This window comes from Petaurus breviceps, unplaced genomic scaffold (assembly GCF_028583685.1).
Source record: "Petaurus breviceps papuanus isolate PSGF00001 unplaced genomic scaffold, PetGlider_PUasm1.0 179, whole genome shotgun sequence".
In the NCBI taxonomy this organism is placed as follows: domain Eukaryota; kingdom Metazoa; phylum Chordata; class Mammalia; order Diprotodontia; family Petauridae; genus Petaurus; species Petaurus breviceps.
The window spans coordinates 6820103-6847769 of NW_027185779.1; positions in this window are offsets into that span (position 1 = coordinate 6820103).

Below are 27667 nucleotides of genomic sequence, written 5' to 3' on the forward strand. Positions count from 1 at the left end.
AATGATGTCATGTTTTGATCTTCTCTGTTCTGGGTTTGTTACTGAATAAAATAGAGAGCACCTATGCTGGTATTTTGAACCTGGGAAGTTGCCTTTGCTTGGTATTACATTACATGGCCTCAGATATTTCACACACACACACACACACACACACACACACAACTGGCCATGTAACCTTGAGCGAGTTACTTAACCCCAATTTCTTAAAAAAAAAAAAAAAAGAATGGGGTCTATGAAATCCATGAAGTTATTTAAGGCCCTGAAAGGCTAGTCATGGACTTTTCTCTGTAAATCAGAGAACTTTCTAGTCTAGACAATCTGTTCAGGTTAATTTTTTTTTTCAGAACTAGATTTTATTTACCTACTATTTCTCCCCCCGCCCCCAACTGAGTCTTTTTATTTCTTCCAGGCTGCAAATGCAGGGGCTTCTCAAGGCCAGTCCCATTCTGATTGACATTTTACCTGCTCTGTTTTCAGACCTGAGCCAGTGCTGGTTCATCTCTTTATACAGCCTGGCACATCCCTTTTCCCTACTTTCCTGAGGGCTTACCATATTAATGGCAAACTTGGGACACCCACAGGCACAGTCCACTATAGCTTAGACCTCCAAAGTTCAAGAGATCTGAAAGGCCACTATTACTTTACGGGCCTTCAGCAAAATAAAAAAATTTAACAAATATTTATTAAATACCTATTCTGTCCTAGGTTCAGGGGATACAAAGTCAAAACTTAAGTACTCTCTGCTTTCTATGAAACACAGTACATTCTAACATCAGAACAAAGACTGAGAGCTAGAAGGAGGTTAAAGTACAGAACTTAAGGTACAGACAGTCCAACATGCTCATTTTACTGATGAGGAAACTGAGGCTCAGAGAGGTTAAGTGACTTATCTAAGGTAATAAAGGTAGCAAGTGGCAAAGCTTTGATTGGAAGTTAATGATTTAAACTCAGATCTGGGAGAGTTAAGGGAAAAAATCTCTACCTAGAGTGGTCCTTCAGTTGAGGTTTGAAGCAATAAAAGAATAAAGGAATAAAATTATTTTGTGAAGTAGAGAGGAAGAGAATTTATATTCCTCAGGCCTAAGAAATACTTTAGGAAAATATGCAGAGATAATATGGAATATTCAGGATTGTGAATTGAGACTAGTCTAGTTTAGCAAAAATGCAGAATTTGTGCCTGGGAATAAAATAGACACATTGAAATTTCAACTGAAGATAGATTAGGGAAGGCTTTAAATTACTATTCCTGCTGTTTTTCAGTTTGACATTCTCTTCTTATAGAGATGGTAATCCATTTTAGTTATTAATAGTTTGTATTGATTTTGTGTGTTTATGCCCAAAGGCCCTCTATGGGTGCTTTTAAATATAAATCTACAAAAATCAATAATTCTCTTTTCACATGTCAAGGCATAATCCCCAAAGTCTTAATTTGCATAGACTTTTGACTGACAAAGATGACATTGATGTACTTGTGGATTAAGTTCAGCCAATGAAAGAACATCCTTCTCTTCCTCTCCACTTAGCATCAACATCCAATAATGTTTATTTGGTTCCTTCAGTAAGTTACCATTGCACAGTAGAATACTATATGTGCACAGGAAGACATTGTACAGGGCGGGTGCAGTGAATAGAGCACTGGCCCTGGAGTCAGGAGGACCTGAGTTCAAATCCAGCCTCAGACACTTAATGCAAAAACTAGCCTTATGACCTTGGGCAAATCACTTAACCCCAATTGCCCTCCAAAAAGCAAAAAAAAAAAAGACATTTTACCAGTTCAGATGAACTAGTGACAAAAGACACAGTGTGTCAGAGCTGAAAGAGATCATAAAAGTCATTTTATGTAAACTCTCATTCAATAAATAATGAAATAGAGGTCTATAGAGGTTGACACTCTCTTGTCAGTTAGTAACAGTACCAGATGTTCTAACATCTAGTTTGTCACAGTGTCTGCCATTTGGTGTTAAACCAATAATTCCAACCCACTGGTTTTTAGCTTAAATGGAAACATTTTTAGTAGGGAGATTCTGGGAAGTAAAATTTTAATGACATGTGATGATGAACATTTCTATTAAGCTGTACCTCCCTTTTCTTCTCCCACAAATGTTATTTTACATTATGCTTTTGAAGGTTAAAAGTAAATAGTAAAGCGTCAAAAGGTTTTAAAGGTGGGTGTTACATGAGAGATCATCTATTTCAACATCCTCTTTTATAGAAAAAGGCAACTGAAGCTTACGGAGATGAAGTGATTTCTCCATGGTTACACAGGAAGTAAATAACAGACCTGGGATTTGAATCCAGGTTTTCTGACTCCAAAATGAGTGTGATTTCCCCTATGCCACATTAGAGAAGATCTGTGTAAAGTCATGGGAGTTTTTTCTTGAATGTCCTCTATAACCTTTTCTCTTTTTTTAAGGTAAATCTCTCTTCCTCACAAGGTGCTTACTTATTCTTTAACTCTCCCTACCCCTGTCACATTAAAACAGGGAAGAAACCTATTATATCAGATTTCTCTCTTTACTGTTGGGCTGATTTCAGTTTAGTGTGAATAAATTTCAGTGATATGATCATAACTTTAGAGCAAAGGATCTTGGAGGTCTAAATTACTGGTTTTACAGAAGACAAAATGGAGGCCAAGAGAGATTAAGTGACTTGTATAAGATCACAAGAGATATTTAGTGGCAGAGTAAAAATTTGAATTGAAGTCATTGGGCTCCCAGCATTCTTTGCACTGTACCTTCCTTACTCTAGGTTAATGTGTCACTCCCTGAAGCTTTGCATTTTGAGTTTTGTCTTTCTTATTTCAAAAAGAAAGACTTTGTAATATGTAACAATGAAATGAAGCATCAGTAAACAGGTGGGGAGATTTTTCTGTGACCTGCCTGAGGGCTTAAAAAAGTCTTATTCATGCCTCTTGTTTTTATGTTACATTACTTTCCCAATTTGCCACCCTTCTCCATGGTAGCAAACCTTCCCTCATAACACAGAGGGAAAAAATAGTTTAAAAAACCAAGGGACATTTCGCCTACATCTGAAAATATTTGCAATGTCCTTCATCTGTAACCCCACACCTCTTTCCTTGGAAGAGAAAAGGATCTTTCACCATCTATCCACTGGGCTATAATTGTTATTACAATTAATTAGGGTTCAGCTACCTTTCAGAATCTTTTAATTTATATTGTTCTAGTCATTGTGTATATTGTTCCCTAGTTCTGTTTGATTCACTTGGTATCAGATCTTTGATCATGACATTTTAAATTGTTTGCCAGAATAATTGAACCAATTCACAGCTCCACCAATAGGGTATTAGTGTGTTTATCTTCTTCAATCTCTCCAGCACTGGGTATTTCTATTTTTTTTTGTCATCTTTGCCACTTTGATGAATGTAAAGTAAAAATTTAGAATTATTTAATCTGTATTTCTCTTATTATATGGAGCATTTTTGTTGATAGTTTGTGATTATTTTCCCTCAAAAGTCACTTGACCACTAAGAATTTTGGGTCTTATATGTTTTTGTCAATTTTCTATATATCTTGAACATAAAACTTTCATCAGAGATATTTGATGTAAAAATTTTTCCCACTCTAAAATTCCTTTTTGTTTTAGCTCTGATGATTTTGTTCATTCAAAGGTTTTTTTTTAATTTTATGTTGGTAAAATTGTATGATTTATCTTTTATGGTGTCTTTTATTGCTTGTTTGGCTAAGGATTTTTTCTATGAGCTATAATTATGAAAATTGCATCCTTTTTTTCCATTGATTTTTAAATGATAAAATTTCACAAATTCTTACTGCAGAACCACATTCCAGCAGAGAGAGAACCTCAGATTCTCAAGGCTGTTCCAGTGGAACAGAAATTCTGATAAATTCTACTAGAAAGACTCCAAGTACAGTCCTTCTAGCAGACTGTCTATTTTTTTCCCTTATCAACTTAGCTAACAACAAAGAGGCACATAATTGGTAGGTTGGTTACTTATTGTTATGATGTCATTATTGTTGCTTTTATCTGAGACAAGACAATCCATAAAAGAAAAATTTTTAAATGACTCTTGATCCTATGTGACCTTCATTTGCTTCTGCAGTGATGATGGCAGAATGATAGAAAAGTAGACAGTTTTGAGAATCAAATAATTTTTAGTCTGTCAACAAACTCTAATTAGCTATTGTTCCTCTACATGTAGAATATTTGCCCAGTGACCAATGAGTGGACATATTACAAGAACAGCTGGATGACATCAGTCTTGACATCCTTGGTGTAAATTAAACCAGAACAATAAAATTGTAGAGAAATAGTAGGATTGCTCATAGAAAACAAAGGAATTGGTAGAATTTGTTTCATTGTACATTCAAAGGCAACAAGAAATATTATTTCACAGGATATATGGTCACTACATATTTTAATACTAATTCTAAGTATTTGCAAAAAGACAACCACGAAAATCATTTCAACTTATGCGCAAATGTAAGTTGCTAAGAATGAAGTGAGAGAGAAATTTGATGTAAAATATGATATAGTGCCAAAGCCCATTTGTGTGGAACCTTCCTTATTTGTTGATATTGATTAACCAATGCTCCATACCTCTATAAGTTAGTGAGAGCTTGGGAGAGAAGAAAGATCTTGATCTTCTGGTTTCCACTTTCAAGAGATAATATAAGTGGTTCTATACCCTTCACGTCACTGAAGGGAGAGGAAGATTTTAGGAAGAAGCCATTTTAAAAAAATAGCAGATAAACCCATTTATTGGCATAATTTAAAAAAATAGAATTTTTTAAATAAATGAAATGAGAATAGCATAGAGAAAAATTCTTTAAAAAGAAATTAATGCTAATGAAAAAGAATTGAAAAGGGAAGCTTGACAAAAGCTTGACAGAAGAGCCATAAGACCTTGCCCAGGAAAAAAAAAACTCCCTGAAAAATAGAAAGCAATGATTCCATGAGAAAACAAGAAATATTAAAACAAAGTCAAAAGATTGAGGGAACAAAGATGAACTCTTCAATGTGGAAATTTTCTTTGCTTAATTATACATGGTTGTAACTAGAGTTTATTTTTCTTTCTTTCTGAATTAAAGTACATTAGTTATGAGGTGAGAGAAGACACTTTTTACTGATTGAGAATAATACAATTTGAAAAGAAAAAGAGAGAGAGATAGGGTTACCAAAGGCAACACTGGATTGTAATATAAAATTCATTTTTTAATCTAAAGGAGATGGATAAGGCATAATTATGAACAGTAGCATCTCATAAAGTAAGGTAATTCATTGAACTATAAAGCAATTTAAAGTAATGTTGGTATGGTACCCAACTAAGAAAAGTCTTCCCAATGATATTCAGATATAAAAATAGAAGGACTACAAATAAAGTAAATGGCAAGGATTTGTAAATATAACTACATAATTTTTCCCCATAAAGACTAAGGGCAGTGGAATCACCACATTTGGTCTTTAACACTGTGGTCCTGTATGTACTTATAAATTAATGTAGAAATGTTACTTCAGAGAACAAGGATAAGTAAAGCAGCCTGATTCTACTATGTGTAGCTTGAGGAGATTTGTGCTAGAAGTGACATGATTGTAACATCATTGAGGCACCTGAAGGGGAAGGGAGGAAGATTTCAAAGTTGTGGGATAAAATCATAATATTAATTATGTATATATATATATGTATATATATATAATGCAATCATAATATCATAAAATCATAAAATCTTAATTTTGTATCATTGGGACAGAGAGAAAATCAATGAAAAAAATCAATGAACTAGTATTTATTAAGCACCAACTATGTCAGGCACTCTGCTAGGGCTTGAGGACACAGGTACAAAGAATGAAAGAATCCGTACTCCTAAAGAACTTAGATTCTTAACGGGGGAGTCAAAAAGTATATATAAAATACATAGAACAGAAATATAGTTAATAAATGAAAATATATAAATTATCTATATTTCTACTCTCTCATGTGCTGAAAAGCTTTGAGAGTTATCTATCCACCAATTCACGACACCCTTTAAATTATTTTATTCATTAAATATTTCCCAATTACATGTATTTTCTTTTTAAATTTTTAGTTCCAAATTCTCCTCCCTCCTGCCCTTCCCCTCTTTTCAACAAGATAAGCAATTTGACATTGACTATACGTGTGAAACCATACAAAAGATATCAATATTTGTTATGTTGTGAAAGAAAACACAAAGGGGTGGCTAGGTGGTGCAGTGAGTAAGAGCTCCGGCCCTGAAGTTGGGAGAACCTGGGATTGGTTTGGGCCTCAGATACCTAACACCCACACAAAAAAAACTGGCCATGTAACCTTGGGCAAGTTACTTAACCCCAGTTGCTTTAAAACACACACACACACACACACACAGTGAAACAATATTTTTTTTTTTAAATACACTTCACTTGGCATTCAGAGTTCACGAGTTCTCTCTCTGGAGATGAATAGCATCTTTCATCAGGGGACCTTGGAATTGTCTTGTATCATTGTCTTAGAGTAACCAAATCTTTCTCAGTTGATCATCCATACAATATTGCTGTTGCTATGTACACTGACGGGGGTGGGGAACCTATGGCCTCAAGGTCACATGTGGTCTTCTAGGTCCTTGGGTGAAATCTTTCGACCAAGTCCAAATTTTACTGAACAAATCCTTTTATTAAGTGGATTTGTTCTGTGAAGTTTGGATTCAGTCAAAGGGCCCTATTTGAGGACCTAGAGGGCCACATGTGGACTTGAGGCTGCAGGTTCCCTACCTCTGGACAGTGTTCTCCTAGTTCAGCTTACTTCACTTGCACAAGTTCATATAAGTCTTCCCAGGTTTTTCTGAAAGCATCTTCCCTGCCATTTCTTATAGCATAATAGTTTTTCATCATAGTCATAAACCACAACTTGTTTGGTCATTCCCTAATTGATGGGCATCTCCTCTATTTCCAATTCTTTGACATCATAAAAATAGATCCTATAAATATATATATATATACATATATATATATTTGTAAAAAATAGATTCCTTTTTTTAATCTCTTTGGGATATAGATCTACTAATAGTATTGTCAGGTCAAAGGGTATACAGTGTTATAGTCCTTTGGGCATAGTTCCAAATTGTTCTTCTCCAGAACAGTTGGACTAATTCACAATTCTACCAACAGTGTGTTAGTTTGCCAATTTGCCCTCTATCTTTTGTTATTTTCCTTTATGGACATGTTAGTAAATCTGATAGGTGTGAGGTGATATCTAAAAGTAGTTTTAATTTGCATTTATCTAATGAGAAGTGATTAAGAATTTTTTTGAGTAACTAATTCTTTGAGGTAATTAGGATTAAGTGACTTGCCCAGGGTCACACAGTTAGGAAGTGTCTGAGGCTGAATTTGAATTCAGGTGCTCCTAACTCCAAAACTCATGCTCTATCCACTCTGCTGCCTAGCTGGCCCCTTTTCATGTAACTATTGATAGCTTTGATTTCTTCTTCTCAGAATTGCCTGTTCATATCCTTCAACCGTCTATCAACTGAAGGATGGCTATTTTTATAAATTTGACTCAGTTCTCCATATATTTGAGAAATGAAGCCTTTATCTGAGAAACTTAATGTAAATTTTCCCCCCACTTTGCCAATTTCCTTATAATTGTGGCTGTTTTAGTTTGTGGAAAAGCTTTTTAACCCAATTCTCTATCAGCTGAGCCATCTAGCTGCCTGTTTTGTTGATTATCAGTTTGTAATACAGTTTGAAATCTGAAACTTTGGGGCTACTTTCCTTAACCGCACCATTCCTTTCTTTTTCATTGATTCTCTTGATATTCTTGAACTGTTATTCTTCCAGATGAATTTGGTTACTATTTTTCTAGCTCTTTAAAATAATTCTTTGGTAGTTTGATTGGTATGGCATTGAATAAGAAAATCAACTTAGATAGAATTGTCATTTTTATTATGTTCACTTGGCCTGCCCACGAGTAATTAATTTTTTTCCAATTGTTTAAATCTGATTTTATTTTTGTAAAAAGCATTTTGTAAATGTGTTCATACAATCCCTGGGTTTGTCTTGACAGGTAGACTCCCAAATATTTTACATTTTCTTCATTTATTTTAAATGGAATGTCTCTTTCTGTCTCTTGCTGCTGGGTTTCATTGGTAGTATATAAAATTGCTGATGACTTATGTAGGTTTGTTTTATATCCTGCAACTTTGCTGAAGTTGTTAATTGTTTCAGCTAGTAGATCAGTTGATTCTCTAGGGTTTTCAAAGTGTACCTTCATATCATCTGCAAGGAGTGACAGTTTTGTTTCTTATTGTCCATTTTTATTCTTTTACTTTATTTTTCTTGTTTTATTGCTGTATCTAGTGTTTCAGTACAATATTGAATAATATATATCCTTGCTTCACCACTGACCTTATTGAAAAGGCTTCAAGTTTATCCCCATTATAAATAATGCTTTTGACACCACAAAAATAGATAGATATTGGTCAACATTTTAAGAAAGACCTAATTGATTCCTATGCTTTCTAGCATTTTTAAAAAATAGGAATGGGTGTTATATTTTGTAAAAGTCTTTTTCTGCATCTATTGATATGATCATAAGAGTTTTGTTGTTGATCTGGTCAATTATGCTGATAGTTTTACTAAAATTAAACCAACCCTGCATGCTGGACGTAAATCCCACCTGGTCATCTTTGTGATATATTGCATTAATCTCCTTCCTAGTATTTTAGTTAAATTTTTTGCATTGATATGTATTAAGGAAATTGATCTATAGTTTTCTTTCTCTGTTTTTGCTGTCCTGGCTCTAGGTATCAAAACCATATTTTTATTGTAAAGGTTATTTGTCAGGAGTCCTCCCTTGCCCATTTTTTCAAAATAGTTTATATGGTATTATTGTAGTATTGTTACATAAATGTTTGGTAGAATTCACTTGTGAATCCATCTGATCATAGGGATATTTTCTTAAGGAGCTCATTGATGGCTTGTTCAATTTATTTAATAACTTCTGTTAATATGGACAATTTATATTTTTGATAAATGTTAATCAATTTCATTTAAATTGTTGGTTTTTCTGTCATATAGTTTGGCAAGATAAGTTATTCTAATAATTGCTTTAATTTCATCCCTTTTGGTGGTGCTTTCACCCTTTTTATTTTTGATAACAATAATTTGATTTTCTTCTTTTTAAAAATCAATTTAACTAATGGTTTACCAATTTGATTTTCCCCCCTCCAAAATCAGCTGCTAGTTTTATTAGTTCAGTAGTTTTCTTGCTTTCAATTTTGTTAATCTCTCCTTTGATTTTAAGGATTTCTATTTTGGTGTTCAATGGGTAATTTTAATTTGTTCATTTTCTAATTTTAGTTGCATGCCCAAGCAATTAATTTGCTCTTTCTTTCTTTTATTGATGTATGCATTCAGAGACATCCATTTTTCCTGAAGTGGTTGTATCTCATACATTTTGGGATGTCATCTCATTTTTGTCATTCTCTTCAATGAAATGATAGATTGTTTCTATGATTTGATCTTTGATCCATTTATTCTTTCAGATTACATTATTTGTTTCCCAATTAACCTTTAATCTATGCTTCAACAAAACTTTATTGAGGTAATTTTTATTGCATTATGGTCTGAAAAGGATATTTAATATTTCAGCTTTTCTTCATTTGATTGATATTTTTATGTCCTGATACTTGGTCAATTTTTGTGAAGGTGTACATCTGACAAAAAAGTACACTCCTTTGTATCCCCATTCAGCTTTCTCCAGAGGCCTACCATATCTAACTTTTCTAAGATTCTATTCAACTCCTTTACTAATTTCTTGTTTATTTTATGGTCAGATTTATCTATCTCTGAGAACTGAAAGTTGAGGTCTCTCAGTAGTATAGTTTTACTGTCTATTTCCTCCTGTAATTCATTTAACTTCTTGAAGAATTTGGATGCTATGCTATTTGCTGAATATATGTTTAGTATTGACATTATTACTTCATGGTCTATGATTCCTTTTAACAATATTCAATTTCCTTGCTTATCCCTTTTAGTAAGGTCTATTTTTGCTTTTTGCTTTGTCTGAGATCATGATTGCTATCTTTGCCTGTTAAATTTCAGCCTAAGCATGATAGATTCTATTCTAGCCCCTTATTTTTAACTCTGTGAACATCTCTCTCTGTTTCAAGTGTGTTTTTTATAAACAACATGTCACAGATATTTCTTTCCAACCTCCTAACTTGTCTTCGGTTGGAAGAACGTCTCACTCTGACCTTTTGTTGGCTCTGACACTCCAGAATTCGATTTGTGGTGTTATTTTGAGATTGTTTAGATGGTTGTGTTGGGCAGGGATCGGCTGAATGCTTTCTCTGGTCTGCCATATTGCACCCATCCCTGGAAGACTTCCCTGATCATATTCTTGATGTAAGATTTTAGCTGAGAACAAAAAGGGTTTTCAGTGATGTTAAAAAATGGACCACATCTTTACTATTTCAAATTCATAGATATGTAAAGAATATAAGATTCCACTGTATTTTTTATTTATTAATTACCAAAAAAGGCTTTTATTTATTAGAATGAAACATTGCCTGTCATACTCTCCTATAAAAAGATGTATCTCATCCATAAATCAAAGTCATTCAGTACAAGAACAGAATTAGCCTTGTTCAATGACCTCTAATAGTTATCAAGTTCCATATAAAATAGGAAGATGTGAGGTCACCGAAGGTATGCACTACTATGTTGAAGATCTGGCATAAAGTCAATGTTGAAGAAGCATACACTGTGTATGGTGAGTTTCTCTTGATCTCCTGTTTGTACATGACACTATGATAATGTCAGAAAGCCACAGAACAGTACAGAGTTTCCAAGAAAAGTTGTTTAATCACTCTGAGGAATTTGGACTATTTATCCACACTGGAGAAAACAAATGGATGAAAAAAGTATATTATGTAGACTTAATTTTTTAATCAATTCCCTTAAGAGCTTTTTCATCAACATTTATATCTATGAAAGATTGTACAGATGGACAACGAGTTGAACCAATATCTGAATAGAAGGAAGAGACCACGCTGGATTGCTTTAAAAAAAACTGCAGAGCTCTTTTGTTGATTTCAAGTTTGCCATGAAAGTAACGACCCATTTTAAAAATATTAACATTCTATCAGTGTTGCTATGTGGCAGTGAAACATGTGACAGATTCAACCATCCTGAAAGAAAATGATTAAATAATGTTAACTAAGAGGTACATGGTGAGTATATTCAGGCTACAATTTACAACCAACAAAGAACTCTGGAGAACAGGAATTTTTGGGGAAAAAAGTGATCAGGGATTTCATGATAGGAAAAGAAGATGTGTTTGTCATGTGGCAAAAATAAGGGATGACACATGCTTCACTACCCCCCTCACAGCATCAAGAAAATCAAAGAGTTAAAAATATCAGATGGATTTTTTGTGGCAAAGTTATAGGAGGACACAGACAAGGGTCATAAAAAGGTATACACGGATAGGTTGTGCTATGCATTATTTGAGGGGACTGTCAAAACTAGGAGATCACAGATTGAGCAGAATATTTGAGAGATCCTTCATATATGGGTCAGATGTCACATTGGAGCTCATTGTGGTCCATAAGATTACAGTCTAAAAATAATTTTGCCAGGCTTTTTTCTACTTTTCCCTGTAGCTCTTATTGAGTAGGAAATTTTTCCTTAATCAGTTTGGGTATGGATTTATTTTTTTTCCTTTTTTTTGAGGGGGAAAAGGTGGGGCAATTGGGGTTAAGTGACTTGCCCAAGGTCACATGGCTAGTAAGTATTAAGTGTCTTGGGCCAGATTGGAACTCAGGTCCTCCTGACTCCAAGGTCAGTGCTCTATTCACTGTATCGCCTAGCTGCCCTTGGATTTCTTGAATACAAGACAGTTAGGTTTTAATATATCTGGTCTTATTACCTATCCTGTTCCATTGATCTATTTTCCCCTGTTTATAATAGGTATAATTTTTGGGTGATGATCTGAGAACTATGCCTGTATGTAAATGTTTTTTCATCATTCTGGGGAAATTAAGTGAAGAGGTTCATAAGGGGCAGTTCTAGGCTTTTCCTCATGAGAGATTCCCTTTCTCCCTAGAGCTCTGGTTGTCTTAGAGAAATGATCTGAAGAACGTTGATCCTGAAATTGCTAAAAGTCCATTCCTCACATCTAATGAGGGTAAGTTATTTGTCCTTTGATTACCATTTTGCCTCTAGAACCTTGAACTAGCTCTAAAAGGTCCAATTAACAAATATCCTTCTTCCCTCTAGAACTTTTCACCATTCCCTTCCTAACCTTTCAGCCCTTGCCCATGCTTAGAGATACAATATGCTTTTCTCAGACTGACAGATCTGTGCAGGAGCAAGAACAGATGTCATCATCTTCATTTTACAGGTAAGGGAACCATAAAATAGATAAAGTGATTTTTCCAAGGTAATACAGCCAGTAAATCATGCAGCCTGACCCTGAGCCTAGGTATTCTCACTCAGGGTTCAATTCTTCACAGCTTCAAAGTCAATGTTCATAATCATTATATTCTTCACCTTTAACTCTATTAATGAGAAAACCTCTTCTCTTTTTATTTCTATTTAAAAGATGCCAGGTTGTCAAGGCTCCATAACCAAATCTCACCACTTTCATCTTCTCTTATCTTGTGGCTTGGGTCTTCTCCAACATCACAATTCTACATATACGGCTTTCCTCAGGAAGAGCTCCCTAACCTGGGGTACTAGTTGTACATAAAAAACCTGGAGGGAGATAGTGGGTGATAGCTAGATATGGTAGAGGAAGAGTCTCATGGACTATGGAAGGGGAAAAGTCCTAGGACAAGGGAGTCTGATATTCTACCTAGAGTAATTATACAACTTCTGAGCTTGAGATGAGGTAAAGAACCTTAGAGATAATCTAATCTAACTTCCTTAGTGTATAGATGAGAAAATTGAAGCCCAAAGAGATTTAAGAAATTGCCCAAGGGATGCAATACCGAAACTATAGTTCCCAGATATAAGCCTCAGTTTTCCTAGCTAATAGTCTGGTGTTCTTTTTCATAGCAGGGATTCTTGACATTTTTGTCTATGTCTCTCAGAATAATATTTTTTGTTTCAGATTGTCTTTTTTTAAACTTTTAAAACATTTTAAAGTTATGAGTTCCAAAATCTATTCCTCCCTCCCCCCTTCCTAAGACACTAAAGCAATCAGATATAGATTATACATGTGCAATTATGTAAAATATTCCCATATTAGTAATTTTGTACAATAAAACTTGAATAAAAGGAATAAATGAAAGAAAGAGTGAAAATAGCATGCTTCAATCTGTATTTGATCAATATCAGTTTTCTCTCTGGAGACAGATAGTATGCTGCATCATTAGTCCTTTGGGATAGTCTTTGATTATTGTACTGCTAAGCTTATTTATGTCATTCACATTTCTTCATCAAACAACATTTCTGTTGCTGTGCACAGCATTCTCCTGGTTCTGTTCACTTCAATATATATCAGTTCATGTAAGTCTTTCCAGGTTTTTCTTTTTCTTTTTTTTTTTAAAGCAATTGGGGTTAAGTAACTTGCTCAAGGTTACACAGTCAGTTGTTTCTGGGTGGGTGCTAAGTGTCTGATCCTGGATTCGATTCCAGGTCATCCCAACTCTGGGGCTGGTGCTTTTACTCACTGTGCTACCTGGCCGCCCTTTCCAGGTTTTTCTAAAGTTGTCCTGCTTATCATTCCTTACAGCACAATAACATTCTATTACAAGCATATACCATAGCTTGTTTAGTCATTCCCCAACTGATAAGCATCCCTTTGATTTCCAATTCTTAGCCACTACAAAAAGAGTCACTATAAATAATTTTGTACAAATAGGTCCTTTTTCTTTTTTTTATGTCTTTGGGGTATATACCTAGCACTGGTATTCCAGGGTCAAAGGATATGGACAGTTTTATGGCCCTTTGGGCACAGTTCCAAATTGGTCTCCAGAGTGGTTGGGTCAGTTCACAACTCCACCAAGAAAGTATTAGTGTTCCAATTTTCTTACATCTCCAACATTTATTGTTTTCTCCTTTTTTTTGCGATATTGCATCACCATATTGTCAATCTGATTGGTGGGAGGTGGTACATAACAATTGTTTTTTTTTCTGATTTCTATGATCAATGGTGATTTAGAGCATCTTTTTATATGAGTATAGATAACTTTGATTTCTTCATCTGAAAACAGCCTCTTCATATCCTTTGACCATCCATCAATTGGGGAATGAGCTGTATTTTTATAAATTTGACTCAGTTCTCTATATATTTGATGTTAAATGTCCATTTCCCCCCCTAAAAGATTATATTTGATTTTTCTGGGTAAGTGTCCTTGATTGGAATAATAAGGCCTTTGCCTTCAAGTATGTCATATCCCAAGCCCACTGGTTCTTTAATGTAGAAGCTGCACAATCCCATGTAATCCTGACTGTAGCTCCATGATATTTGAATTGTTTCTTTTTGACTGCGTGTAATACTTTCTCTTTGATCTATGAGCTCTGGAATTTAGCTATAATGCGCCTGGGAGTTTTCATTTGAGGATCTCTTTCAGGTGGTAAACAGTGGATGCTTTCAATTTCTATTTTGCCCTCTGGTCCAAATATATCAAGGCAGTTTTCTTTGATAATTTCTTGAAAGATTTTAGATTTTGTCAAGGTTTCTATTTTTGTTTTTTATTTGTTTATTTTTTACCATGCCTTTTAGGTAGTCCAATGATTCTCATATTGTCTCTCTTGGACCTATTTTCTAGGTCAGTTATTTTTCTAAAGAGAAATTTCATATTTTCTCCTTTTTTTTTTACTTAAAAATTTTTTTCAGTGAGTTCTTATACTTCCTTTTCCATTGGTCAATTTAATTTTTAGGGAGTTATTTTCCTGGTTAAATTTTTGTATATCTTTTCCCAAATTATTGATTCTTTTTTCATGATTCCCCTGCATTATTCTCATCTTTTCCTAATTTTTCTTCTACTTCTTTAATTTGCTTTTTAAAATTCTTTTTAAGCTCTTCCGTGAATTCTTTTTGGGTTTGAGACCAAATTACATTTTTCTTTTAGGCATCACATGTAGCCATTTCAACACTATTGTCCTCTTTTAAGTTTATGCCTTATCCTTCCTATCACCATAGTAACTTTCTATAGTGTAACGGTAAGCAAAGAGGTAGTTAACACCTTGTTTCAGCTACTTAGTTAACAACTTGTTTCAGTTCTTGCTCATTATTGTATCTAGTCTTTGTTGAGAAGCAGGACTTTTGAACCCCACAACATGTGAACCCTAGAACTTGTGAACTCCTATTGCTGATGCAACAGGAAGAGAAGAAGCTAATGACCATATATAAGGAGAGGCCAAGCCTGGAGAGAGCAGAACTGAGAAGAGAAGAACTGAGAAAAGAGCAGAACTCTTGTGGTGACAGAGTTAAGAAGAAAAAACTGGTGAAGTCGTGGAGGAGGGATTTGGAGGTCTTGGGACTGTAATGATGATTTGTGTTGAGTTCTCAGACCTTGTTTGTGGGTCTGTGTTGATTTTACAGGCAGGTAGTTAATGGATGATGGTGCCAGCAATGTGTATAAATGCTATTGTGGCTCTTTTAAGCTTTGCCTTCCCAGAAACAAAAATTATGAAGGACTTGAGGTGGACTGAACACTGTGAACTTCAGTGTGGAATGGGAACTGAATGAGGAGCTGGACAAGGAGCTGAGATTGGCCTTTGAATCCAGGTGACAGTTGGGTGGATTCGGGCAGGACCATGGAAGAGGAACCATGGAAGATGAGAGCCAGCCTCGAATCAAGATGAAAGAAGATTTTACTTGGATACTGTGTATTGATTGAGAAGATCATAATTTACTGTGACCTAGGAGTGGAGAACTTTGACCTTTGTACTTTGTGTCCCTTAAGGAGGCCTGTTCCTTAAGGATTATTGAGTTAAGGATTTACTGAATGGTATCTTTTGTTTAAAACTATGTAACCATTATGTGGCCACTTTAGTGATAACTTGCTGTGCTATAACATTGTGAATGTTGTACTTTGGTTTCTGTGAATGTTTTACTTTAATTTATTACTGAATAAATAGAGAGTTCCATATACAATGTATTCAGAACCTTGAAGCTTTTCACAGCAGCAGTCGGCTTTACCTTTAGCCAAGCTCTTTTTCGCTTTTGCTTTTGCTTATTTTTCTGCCTTTTCTTGTGACTTGGTGTTTTCTGTGAGATTTGGGCTCTGGTCCTGCATCATCTCAACTTTTTGTTCTGGGGCTCTGGGTCTTATTGCTCCCTTTCAGTGGCCTTCAGGGCTTAGCTGCTTGCTTTCTCTGGAGGATATGGTTCTTCTGACTTTTACTAGGGGATAGGGCTTCCCTGTTGGCCTCCCCTACATGTTGGGTTTAGAGGCTGACCTGCTTCAGTGGTGGGCGCTACTACTGGTTTGCTACACTACTGGTCAGCAATGGGGTTGAGGTCAGGGTAGTAGCTTGTACTTGGGTCAGCTCTCTGGAGTGGATCCTTGCTGTGCTGCATGGACTGTTCACTTGCCTAGGGGTCTACTGGTTCGTATGAGGGTAGGGACCCAGCTGGCTGATTGTGCAGGCTGAGAGGCCTATTTCAGGCTTCCTGCTGTGAGACTGGCCACTGTCGCTGATGCTGCTGCTGCTGCTCTTGGACCCTCAATCCCCTCACACTTCAGTGAGACAGACCTTACCTGCAATGCTGGCAAGCTGCTTCCCTGCTCCTAGACTAATTCTGAGGTGGGCTTTCTAGTTTTTTGGAGGAGAATTTGGGAGGATTTCAGAGGGTTCCTTCTTCAAAGGGTTCTGCCATCTTGGCATTAAAAGTTCCAGAGTAATAATCTTAAATAATTGAAAGAAATTCTATTTTTTTCTTGTGCAAGTTCAGAGATCCCCATAAATATTTCTGAAAACTCTTCATAATAAGTTAAGAACCCCGATCATAAAGAATTCTGGAGATCTCTGACTTTTAATGTTTGTATACATGCACGTTTATTCGTGTGTGTATGAGCAAAACAAAGATATAGAAAGAGAAAAAACAAAGAGAGAAAGAGATTGAGGATTAAATCATAAACAGTATTAGGAGAAGTTGTTGAAGTTTACATTGATTCTAAATACTGAAGAACAAAGTGAGAAGAGAAAAATGAACACTTGTTTTTGCTGTAGAAAATACAAGAATTTGCCATCATTTGTATGGACCATTTTCCACGGATGCCTAATTACCACGCAGCACAATAACAATTGTGCATGTTATTAAATGTGGCAGATTAACCTAGGTAAATTGTGTTTGATTGCCGTACTCAACTCTGCTTATGTGTGCTCAATCTTCATAATCTGCTCCTCTTACAGCAACAGATTGTCTACTCAAAACCCAAAACAACCAGAAAGGAAACATGGACAACATTTATTTTAGCCCTTTGATTTATACCTTGGAGCTATAGAAATATAAGACAAATGCATAAACTTAAAATAAACTTTAAATTATACTTCAATGTTGGCGAATTTGGGGGAAAATGTCAGATGATTCACTTACCGTGTTCATGAAAGAAGAAAACGTTAATTTGCTAGTATCCTAGATTTCCATTCAGTACAAAATGGCATGTGCTACATTTTATTTTTTATTGCTCAGAAAATAACTCCAGATAACAAATTTTATTTATTATTACAGTTAGTCCCATTATTGAAGCACATTTACCTTCTCTAATGAGGGTCACAGACATCTATTTTTAAACAAAAGCTATTCTGTCACTCCTTTGATGGGTTGAATTTAATATCCCCAGTTACAGAGTGCAACTCTTTTATAGACTTTCTTTGCAATTGGAATACTAGACAAATAAAAGGAGACATAAAAAGAGGTCATTTGATTTTGAAAGTTTTACTGTTTCAGTTGCAGAGAGCACACAGAGGGATGAAAGTACTGGAGTTCACATTAGCTCTGCTGTAGATTTCTCCCTGACTCTGGAAGAGAAGTGAAAGTGACAGGCTAGAATGATAAATTATCAATCCATCTTTTCTCTAAAGAAAATACACCTCATATTCTAGAGCCTGAGAAAATCATACATGTTGAATAGAATGTCCACTTTCACTTTGAATTCTCATGTCAAAATGCCTATCAAGATCATATTTGGCATTTGAAAATATTATATGATGTGTATTTGTGGGCTTTTAATTTTTTAACACCTACATTATTCAAAAGATAGAAACAGTCCTTGTGCTTAGCACAAGAATAAGGCCTGTTTAAACCCTGTCCCTGGTAACCTTTCCTCACTGTGTCTCTGGGAAAATTGTCTATCTTCTCTGGTTCTTAGGCAACTTCCTAGGATGTTTCTGTCAACTCCTAGATGACTCCTGAGCTATATTCCTGAAAGGAGTTCATAGTCTAGAGTTCCCTACATATAGGAAAGCATGAATTACCATATGGAATATGAACAATTATTTTCTAAGTAATAATCAATTTAATATTTGTCAAGCATCTATAGTGTGCCAAGCATAGGGATTAGGTGGTGAGGATATAAAGGCAAAAAAAAATCAAACAATCCTTTCCTATTCTCAAAGAATTTAGTTTTTAATGGAGGAGTTACATAATTGTGTGTGCATGTGCATGTGTGTATATGTATGTTTAAATATATACAGATAAATTTATAAGTATCTATGAAATAAATACAAAATGGAGAGGAAACATGGCAGAGTGAACACAGAGCTGGCCACAATGGCAAGAAGAGATACATTTAAATTCCATTTCTGCCATATAACTGATAGTGTTATCTTGGGCAAGTCACTTAATCTTTCAAAACCTTTGATGATGCTCTGTGCCAATAAGTTGTCCACTTGGTTCCCATTTGCATTGGCAGTGGTGATCCTCACTGGAAAATCTCAGATTCATTAAAACAACAACAAAAAAAACATGAAATAAATATGAGATTGAGAAATACAAGACAGATAAGGAGGGAAGAAGACCATTAGTAGCTGAGATCCAGAAAGGCTTTATGGAAAGAGTGGTGTTTGAACATATCTTTAAAAAAGTGAGGGATTATATAAGCACAGGTAAAGAATGAGTGAATTTGAGTCATGGTAGATAGCCAGTGCCAAGGCAGAGAGATAGAGAAGTATATGAGGGACAGAGGGAAAATAGGTTTATGTGGACTATAGAGAATAGGAATGAAAGTTATACATAATTAAACTGGAAATATAGGTTTGGACAAAGTTCTTAGGTACAAAATTAAAATTAAAAAAAAACATTTATTTTTTTCCTAGGGGGAAAACATTTTAAGAAAAGCCACTTTGGAAGCTGTACATTGGATGAATTAGAGTGGAGAGAGACACAAAGCAAGGTGACCTATTTGGAGGCCATTGTAAGATTTCAGCTTAGAAGTGATGAAGAGTTTGCCTGAAGTGTTGAGTAAAGATATTATGTGTTGTGAAGATAAACATAGCAAGATTTGACATCTGGTTCTATATGTGGGGTGAGGGAGAGTGAGAAGTCAAGGATTACACCGAGGTTATAATTTATGTAACCTCAACTGGGCCCCCACTGCTGCTACACAGTTATATTATACCTCCTTTATCAATTCACTATCCCACTCTCAGTAGTGAGTGGTTCTTCCAACTCTTTCCATTGTTCCTCAATCCTCCCATGTCTCCCCCTCCTCCCACTCTCCCAGTTGCCTCATTTTTACAGAAAAATTTCAGAGGGGCAGCTAGGTGGTGCAGTGGAGAGCGCACCAGCCCTGTAGTCAGGAAGGCTTGAATTAATATCTGGCCTCAGACACTTACTAACTGTGTGACCCTGGAAAGGTCACTTAGTCTTGAGTGCCCCAAGAAAAGAGAGAGAGACAGAGACAGAGACACAGAAACAGAGACAGAGACACAGAGACAGAGAAAGAGTTGAGGCCATTCACTATGAACTCCCTCTTCTCACCTCTACTTCTCCTATCACCCAGATGCTTTCTGCCATTCTCTTCTTCACCCCAATCTTACATGATGAAGTGTCCTCACTTCTTACCAAAACTAACCCCTCTACTTTTTCAAGTGATCCCATTCCATCCTGTGTTGTCCCACAGATTGCCCCCTTTGTCATCCTCATTCTGTCAGTTATTTTCAATCTTTGTCTCTCTATTGTCCATTCCCTTCTACCTACAAACTTTCTCATCTCTCCCCTAGTCTGAAAAAAATCTTCATTTAACCCTTCCATCCCAGTTAACTATTGTGCTACTTCTGTCCTTTGTAGCTAAATTCCTCAAAAAGTCTGTCTACAATAGGTGCCTACACTTTCTCTCCTATCACTCTCTCCTTAATCCCTTTTCAATCTGGCTTCCAATCTTCTCATTCCATTGAAAATGCTCTCTCCAAAGTGGCTAAGGATCTCTTGCTACATCCAATGACTTTCATCTCAGTCCTTGCTCTCCTTGACCTCTCTGTAGCTTTTCACTTTGTTAATCAGTCTCTTCTCCTTGATGCTCTCTTCTCTCTAGGTTTTCAGGACACTATTCTCTCCCGGTTTTTCTCCTACCTGTTTCCTCCTTCTCTGTCTCCTTTGCTGAGGCCTCCTCTTGATCAGTCTCTTTAACGGTAGGTTTCCCTCAGAGTTCTGTTCTAGTTCCTCTTCTCCCCTCCCTCTAGACTACTTCATGGTAATCTGATCAACATCCATGAATTTAATTACCATCTCAATGCCAATGATTCTCAAATCTACCTATCCTGCTCCAATCTCTCTGCTAACCTGCAATCACCCATCTTCAACTGCCTTTCAGACTTCTCAAACTGGATGTCCCATTGATATATTGAACTCAACATGTCCCAAAGAGATTTCATCATCTTTTCCCCAAACCTTCCCCCTTCCTCATTTTCCTTTTTCTGTAGAGGGCAACACCATCTTCTTGATCCCCCAGGCTCACAACCTTGTTGCCACAGCATTATCTCTTACCCCCTCTCCCATATCCAAACCGTTGCCAAAACCTGGCAATTATACCTTTGCTGCATGTCCTAAATACACTCTTTTCCCTCTTCTGAGGAGATCAGCACTCTAGTGAAGGTTCTCATCACGTCATGCCTGGACGATTATCATAGTCTTCTAGTGGGTCTGCCTGCCTCATATCTCACCGTTACAATCCATTCTTCATTTAGGCCCCAAAGTGATTTTCCTAAACACAGTTCTAATCATGTCACTCCCCTACTCAATAGGCATCAATTGCTTCTTATTCCATCTAGGAGTAAATAGAAATATCCTGTTTTACATTCAAAGTCCTTCATTACTTAGCTCCTTTCCATCTTTCCACTCTTCCTTGAAGTATAAACCTTACTCAATCCAGCAACACAGGCCTCCTTGCTGTTCAGTGAACAACACACTCCATCTCCTTGCTCTGGGAACTTTCTCTGTCTGTTCCCAATACCTGGAATGCTTCCCTCCTCCACTCGACTACTGACTTCTTTCTCTTCCTTTAATCCTCAAACTAAAATCACACCTTCTATAGGAAGTCTTTCCCAAGCTCTCAATTCCAGTGCTTTCCTTCTGTTATTTCCTGTTTATCTTGCATATAGCTTTCTCCGTATATATTTGCTGCATATTCTCTCCCCACTTAGATTGTAAGCTACTTGAAGGCAAGGACTGTCTTTTGCCTATTTTTGTATCCCCATTACATCCCTAGTACTTAGCACATCTATATTATTTTCTCTCTTCTACCATATCTATTTTCTCTGGTTTTCTCTCAGGCCTGGAATGTTCTCCCTCCTCATTTCTACCTACTGACTTTTCTGGCTTTCTTTAGGTCTCTGTTAAAATCCCATCTTTTACAGAAACCTTTCACAACCCCTCTTAATTCTAGTGCTTTCCTCTGTTAATAGTTTCCTATTTATCCTCATATAGTTTGGTTCATAAATATTTGTTTGCTTGTTGTTTCCTCAGTTCAATTGGAAATTCCTTGAGGGCAGGAACTTTCTTTTGCATCTTTTTGTATCCCCAGAACTTAGCATGGTTTCTGGCATATACTGGATACTTCATAACTGCTTATTGAATTGAATTGAGTTGAACTGGGACACTGGAAGAGGGTGTGTTCTTACCAGAAATGGAGAAGTTTGGTATAGGGTTAGGCTTGTGGGGAGAAAATGATGATTTTTGTTCTGAACATGCTGCCTTTGAGCCTTCTCCAGAACATTTAGCAGGAAATGTCTGGGATATAGTTGGTAATACAAGAAGTGAGCTCAGAAGAGAGACTGGTGCTAGATATATAAAGCTGTGAGTCATTTACAGGTGTTAATTAAATTCATTTGATATTGAGGTCACTGAGAGAGTGTGTAATGACAGATGAGGACCCAAAACTGAGCCTTAGAGATCACCCACTGTTAAGTATTGTGACATGTGTAATGACCCAGCAAAGGAGACTGAGAAATAATGGTCAAAAAGAGAGGAAGGAAACCAGGAAAGGGCAGTGTCATGAATCAGAGAGTAGAGTATTGGAAAGGAGAAGGTAGTCACCTGTCAAATGTAGCAGAGGTCAAGAAGGATGAGAAATGAGAAGAGGCCATTAGATTTGGCAATGATTATATCACTATTACCTTTGGAAGGAGCTGTTCAGTCTGGTTATGAGGTCAGAAGTCAAATTTCAAAGACTTAAGAGATGAACAAGAGTAGAAAAAAGTGGCAAATGAGTTTACGCATCACTTTCTAGGAGTTTGTCTGGGTAATGGAGCAAATATATAGTATCAAAGTTTAAGGGGATAGTGGGTGGTAGTGGAGAGAGGTGGGGGGTTTTTGTTATTTTTGTGGGTTTTTTTTAACATTTGAAGACTTAGTCACGTTTGAACCAGTATATAGGGAGTATATAGGGAACCAGTATATAGGGAGCTACTAAAGATTAAAGTGTTAGAGTAATAAATATCCTAGCAAAGGCAGAAGGGGATAGAACTTAAGGCACCCATAGAGGGACTGCAGTAAGGAGAAGGGTCATGTCATTAACAGAGACTGGAGGAAATGAGGATGCATAGGAAGGAGAAGTCAATGGGGTTTTCAGAGCAAGAGGGGATGAAAGGTGAGTTGATACTATGTTTGGGTTTTCCAACTAAATGCTGAATATAGTCATAACTGTTGGTCTATCGATACATATGAATAATTTAAAAAACCTAGAACATGAACTGTTCTTGTATTTTATTTATTAATAGTATTTTTTATCCTGGTATCTTGAGGTCACTTTCTGAAAAAAAAAAGTATTGAAATTATTTTATATTACATAGGTATAAAAATTGTACTTGACTTTGCAGTCATATAAACAAAAGGCCAACTGAAATGTTCCCATGCTGTATCTGAGTCCTAGAAACCCTCTTCAGAAAGCAAAACAAAACAGAAACCTTGCACCCCTTTGGAAGGAGGGTAGTCATAATGAATAGCTTCAAAGTAGATGTTGGTTGTGTTCTGTAGTCATGGCCACAGGAAAGAGCAGAATAAAATAGAATAAGAATTCATATTAGCCTAGCTATGGCAATAATCATCCTTCAGGGCAACATTGGGGGTTGGGGTGAGGATAGGCAGATGATACCAAATGTTAAACCATATATCACTCATTCTCTTGCACATGAAATGTCACCCTTATTGATAATTGCCATTGAGCAAGAAAGCTTGAGTGTTTTTCAGGGGATTGCATAGCCTAATTTATTACCCTTATTCTCACCTCCTGCAATCTGATGTAATCTCTTAATGGATAATCCACTGTCATTTGATATATAAATACATTAGCCCAGGATCTGCATTAATAAAAACAATATGAAATGTTAGTTGAACTGAAAATAACTCAATGTGATTCAAAAAAATATTTTCAAGTATCTATTGGATACAAAATATTTAGTTAGTGACATCAGTTAGCATAAAATGCCAACACAGAGGATAGGCCTGGAGGCAGAAAGACCTGAATTCAAATCTCATCTTTGACACCTACTAGCTATATAACCCTGGACAAGTCATTCAACCTCTGTTTGTCTCAGTATCCTCAACTGTAAGATGTAGAAAATAATAGCACCTACATCCCAGGGCTGTTGTGAGGACCAAATGAGACAATATTTGTAAACTGACACATAGTAGGTGCTTAATACATAGCTATTTCCTTTCTTTCACTCTCCTTAGTGCTGGGAAGAGAAGATGAAAAATACCTGTTCTCAAGTTTATAACAATCCAGGTGAGGCAGAGGATAGAGCACCAAATCTGGAGTCAAGAAGATTTGAGTTCAAATTTGGCCTCAGGTTCCTCATCTGTAAAAGGAGGATGATAATAGCAACTACCTTCCAGGGCTGTTGTGAGGACAAAATGGTAAAATTTTTTAAAGTGCTTTATAAACTTTAAAGTTCCATATAAGTGCTAGCTATTATCATTCTAACCTGAGAATAGAAATTGGACATCAATCCCAAATCAGTAGAATATCTCGTAGAATTTGATGGAGGTTTAGAGGGGCTTAGAACTAAAAGTACTGTAGGAAAATCGAAGGTGGGAACAAAAAGGGGTCAGCTTTAGAATCAAAGGAACTGGACTGAAATCCCAGCTCTGATATGTATTACATGTATGAGTTTGGGCAAACATTTCACTACTCAGGTATTCAATTTCCTCAAATGTAAAATGCGGCAGCTGGGTGGCCCAGTGGATAGAGTGCCAGCCCTAGAGTCAGGAGGACCTGAGTTAAAATCCAGTCTCAGACACTTGCTAGATGTGTGACCTTGGGTAAGTCACTTAACCCTGTCTGTCTCAGTTTCCTCATCTGTAAAATGAGCTGGAGAAGGAAATGGCAAACCACACTAGTACCACACTAGAAAACCAAAAGCGGTCATTAAGATTTGGACACAATTAACCAACAACAAAGTGAGGGAGTTGTACTGTATGGTCTCTTAGATCCAATCCTTTTCTAAATCTCTAAACCTGTGGTTCTTCAGAGATGACAAGATTGTAGAGAACTGAGCTAGGTCTAGAAAGAAGACAAGGACTGAAACAGTCAGAGACAAAGATAGAGGCCATTTCTGACATGGCAGGGGAGGGAAGGAGATAAACCAGAATGAATGTCAAGAACTGGAAGAGGCTAGAATAAGATTTGAAAGCAGTGTGTATTCCAGGTTAGCTTGAAAATAAAGTGCATGGGGGGAGGCTAGGTGGCACAGTGAATAGAGCACTGGCCCTGGAGTCAGGAGGACCTGAGTTCAAATCTGGCCTCAGACACTTAACACAAAAACTAGCCATGTGACCTTGGGCAAGTCACTTAACCCCAATTGTCCTTCAAAAAAAAGGAAAAAAAAAGAAAATAGAGTACATGAAAAGAAGTCTTTAGCTCATTGTTTTGTACATAGATGGTGCTTAATAAATGTTTATTGAATTTAATTGAACAGTAATATGAAACAGGGCTGGAGAGATGGGCTGGCTACCCATTCCAGATAGCTTCAAATACTAAGTTAAATCATTTGTGTTAGATAATAGACTAATAATAGTTAGCATTTATATAGCACTTTAAGGTTAGCAAAGCAAAAGACTTCTGATTAAGGGGGTGACATAGTCAGACATTAGGAAAACTATTTTAGAAGCTATATGGAGGATAGTATTCTGGATTGGGCTTGACTCAGGCTATTCCCCTTGTAGTTTATATTCGGTATTGGAAGGAAATGTGAAATCATTCAAGAGTTAACAAAAGGAAATCATTCAACAGTTAACAAAAAGAAGTTCGACGAGCCATATCAGGAGACAGACTTTCAAGGGGCAAACCCTAAACTGAATCAACTGAATTACCCATCACGGTTTGCCCATCAAGCATCAGAGAGTGCCCAAAGTTCTTTGTGTCTGTTTTGTACTCACACAAGCAGGAAGTGCCATAAACAGGCTAAGTTAAGCCTTTAGCACCTCAAGCCAATGAATTCTCAAAGATGTCATCAACTTTTAAGAAAAAACTAGCCTGCTTACAGAGGGATAGGGGTTAAGTTATTAATCCCACCACACATGGTTTGTAGAGTAGAATGGCAGGTGAATCTGCATGCAAACTCCAAGCCTAATGACTTGTTTCCAAATAGTTGTTGCTCTCCTGTCTCCAAATGATATGACATTTATGAAAGACCATACTTCTCAGAATTCATTTCTCACTAAATTAAGCTAAAGTAATTTTCAAATATCCTCTTTGGGGAAGAGACTGCAAGTGGCAACCCCAAACAGTGTTTTGATCAATTTCTAGGTGGTACCATGAGCTAGTCGTTTGAGCTCCCTGAGTCTCAGTTTCCTAATCTCTAAAAACAGGACAGTAATGCCTGCCCTGTTTACCATTGCCCAATGAGCAATGGTCCTTTTTAATTTTTCAGAAATTAGCGTTTTCTGCCTTGCAGACATACAACAATGGTAGAAGACTTCTGGTGCTGTATGACTGCGAGTAATGGAACATTACCCTCTCCAAAGAATTAGCAATGAGTTTGCACCACATTGCTGCTACGGAGCAATGAAAGTGAGCCAGAATAAATGTCGTCAAAAAAAGGATAAAAAATAAGGTGGTTTGGTAGATATGCATTTATAATATTCTGACAATCAAATAGCTGCATTTCATTTTCTTTCTTTTATTGATTTGCCCTTCCATGTCCTTTATTTCTGCCTTCTTTGTCTTCTGCATACTAGGAACCACAAAGGCAAGATGCTTGACTGAAATTATAAGAAACATCGCGTATGTGTGGTACTTTATTGATACAACTTGTTTTCATGTACAGAATCCTGAACATACTTAGAACAGTACTATTTGGAAGGTAGGGCCGGTACTCAAATGGCTAGTCAGCTCACATGTTCTCTGGCTTTCCAGTCATTGGCTAAACATTTTTATTTAATTTACAGAAGAAAATTTTAAAAGTATAGAAGGAGACCCAAAAAGAGTGATTTCATAACTACTTTATTAAATTTAGTGTCTTTATGGGTCATCTTGAAAATACAAACTTTATATGCCAAGTTCACAATTTCAAATGTAAGTCTCTGTCTAAACATGTTTTTCTTTATTAATTAAATTCACAATAAAAATTTAAAATATATTCAAGAAAATAATTTTTATCACCTCAGAAGTAAAAAAAATGGACATAGAGTGAGTAAGGCCTCCAGAATTTTGTGTGGAACTCCTCTGGCATACTTATGGGAAAACATGGACAAGACTCATACAAGACGGGTAGGCATACAAGGATGGGCTATAATCTGCATTGACTAGGCTGGAAATCAATGAACTCTTAGAGCCATTGAAGTGCTTCAGCATACTATTCTACTTCCCTGGCAATGTCATTATGGATACGAATAAGATTGAGCACACTACTTGGAAAGGACTGAATAAATGTGGGAGAAGTGTGATTTCATCAAGACATATTGCCTTTGTCGGTCCCTAGTTAGACTGTAGAAAACAAAAAGGAGTATCAGAAAGATAGACCTTGGAAAATCAAATTAATGTTAGTTATGTGAAAACTGCTCCAAAATAGAGATTTGTCTCTAAAACATTAGTTATTAGAATTAGGGTTATTAGAATGTTAATCTGAGTATCCTAAATTCAAGTGTTTGAGGAGAATATGAGAGCACATTCCTGAGATACCAGACATCTTCTTATGTTATCTTACATGAAACTGACTCAGCTTTTCACTTTCCTGGTTTGAATTAAGTTTTGAATTTTCCCAGTCTGTGTAGTTGGTATTTCGAGGATCTATGTATTCA